Below are 2,830 nucleotides of genomic sequence, written 5' to 3'. Positions count from 1 at the left end.
CTGTCGTCCCCTTCTCCTCCTGCCCCAATCCCTCCCAGCATCAGGGTCTTCTCCAATGAGTCAGCTCTTCGCATGAGGTGGCCAAAGTATTGGAGTTTCAGCTTCAGCATCAGTCCTTCCAATGAACACCCAGGACTGATCTCCTTTAGGATGGACTGGTTGGATCTCCTTGCAGTCCAAGGGACTCTCAAGAGTCTTCTCCAACACCACAGTTCAAAAACATCAATTTTTCAGCGCTTAGCTTTCTTCACAGTCCAACTCTCACATTTATCCCTTAACAAAACCTATGTGAAAAAAAAGTTTTGTATTTTCATCTTCTATGATGAAAAGTGAGTGTTATTAGAAGGGAAAAGGGGATGTGAAATAAGTGTTGGTAGGAAAGTCCTTACCAACTATTTTCATGCAGTGGAAATATTTGCATGAAAATATTGAAAGTGTTAGTTGCTCAGTCATGTGAAACTCCTTGTGACCCCACAGACTGTAGCACACCAGGATCCTCTGTCCATGGGATTATCCAGGCAAGAATACTGGAGGGAGTAGCCAAACCCTTCTCCCAGAGACCTTCCTGACCCAGGGATCAAACCTGTGTCTCCTGTATTGCAGGCAGATTCTTTACCATCTGAGCCAGCAGGGAAGCCCCAAAAAGATTTCCATGCCTCCCCATCAGGGAATCAAAGTCTGGTCTCCTGCATGACAAATGTGGGTACTCACCACTATGGGGTAAACTACAGAGGCTTTGGGGGCATTTTTATGGTGTTTGGTTAAAAAATATATTTTTTCTTTAAGTTATATAATTGTAAGGAAAAAATAAAATACATAGATTTTTAAACACTGAATTTGTAAAAACTTGCAAGTGAAATCATTCAAATGTTTTAATGAGACCCTCAATTTTGCTTTCATGGATAATTTTTTTATATTTGGATTTATGCTTAAAACAGCTATATGCAATTTCTGTTTGAGAGATTTTAATAATTATTTATCCTCCAAATTTAAATAGATTCTGTTGTTGAGAAGTGTTCTTCATAGAAGTGACTGATAAAACATTTAGACCCATTTTATAAACCATTCAATTTATATTTAAAAGCTTCTGTAATAGTAGTCTAAGTAATTAGGACTAACCCTTTCACTGCCAATTAGGACGGCTGTGCAAAAATATAATCATTTGCTCAAAGGAATTGGAGCTTCAACAACATGAGGAAGAATCATGGATCTAAGACCTGGAGAAGAATGAAACTTTGAAGCATGAGCAGGGCATTTGGGACAAATTTTCCCCCTGAGGGGAGAGAAGATGCAAAGCTTTTTGCTCATAAGCCAGGAGGTAAAATCAGATTTGTGCCCTGCCAAGGAGGAGATCTCTGATAACAATCATATTTTGGGTTGAGAATCCAAGGATTACACCCTAGAAAAATAGTGTAAAACAATAAAATTTGATCTTACAGGCATTGAAGCTCAGTTTTTGCTGGCATTGACTCTTTTGTGACCCCAAGGACTGTAGCCCGCCAGGCTCCTCTGTCCATGGGATTTCCCAGGCAAGAATGCTGGAGTAGATTGCTATTTCCTTCTCTAGGGGATCTGCCCAACCCAGAGATTGAACCCGCTTCTCCTGCATTGGAAGGCAGATTCTTTACCACTGAGCCACCAGGGAAGCCCAAAACTCAGTTTTAAATCACTCCAAGTCTTGAAATCAAATTAACATGACCTGGCATTGCTAATGCCTCTGGTCAACTTCTAGAAGCAAATGTACATTCTTTCTGGAGGAAGAAAACATCATCCTAGATCTCAAGTTAGATCCTTAATTGTTCACATATATCATCAGATGCAGAATAAAATATAACTAGTCACATAAACAGACAAAATATTATCATAAATCAACAGACAATGGGAACAACTCAACCAGGGATCTAGATGGTGGCATTATCAGAATACAGTAGATTTTAAAATAACTATGCTTCGGGACTTCCCTAGTGGTCCAGTGGTTAGGACTCTGCACTTCCAATGCAGGGGACCTCGGTTCAATTCTTGGTAGGGGAACTAGATCCCACATCCTGCAACTAAGACCGGGTACAACAAATAAAATATATTAAAAAAAAAAAAACTATGCTTAATGTATTTGAGATAATATTGAGAATTTCCTCAAAGAACTGGAAACTAGGACTTCCCTGGTGATGTGGTTGGGAATCTGCCTGCCAAAACAGGGAACATGGGTTCGATCCCTGGTCTGGGAAGATTTCACATGTCACAGGGCAACTAAGCCCACTTACTGCAACTACTGAAGCCTGCTCTCAGAACCCATGTTCCTCATAGAACCCATGCTCCACAACAAGGGAAATCATTGCAATGAGAAGCCAAAACACCATAACTAGAGAGTAGCCCCTGATGGCTGTAACTAGAGAAAGCCCCTGTACAGCAACAAAGACCCAGCACAGGCATAAATAAATAAAAATAAAAAAAAAAAAAAAACTAGAAACTATCAAAAATATCCAAATGGAATTTCCAGAAGAGGGAAACACAATAACCAAGATTAAAATTTTAAAGGATTGGTTCTATAGTAGTTTAGACAAAGCTGAAGATTTAATTAGTGTAATTTTAAAGATAGGTTGCAAGAAAATATTCAGAATGGGAAATAAATGAATGTAAAATATGCAAGAAATCGTAGAACTAAAAAGAACATGATGAGAATGTTTAACACACATAATTGTAGTTCCAAAAGATGAGAGGGAATGAACAGAAGCAATATCTGATGAAATAATAGCTGACTATCTAACAAAAATGATTGAAGGACCATATTAATCAGGTCTTCTACAGGAACAGATGAACACTCAAAGTATAA

The sequence above is a fragment of the Cervus elaphus genome, chromosome X, assembly GCF_910594005.1.
Source record: "Cervus elaphus chromosome X, mCerEla1.1, whole genome shotgun sequence".
Taxonomy (NCBI): Eukaryota; Metazoa; Chordata; class Mammalia; order Artiodactyla; family Cervidae; genus Cervus; species Cervus elaphus.
Note: the sequence above shows the minus strand (reverse complement) of the source record.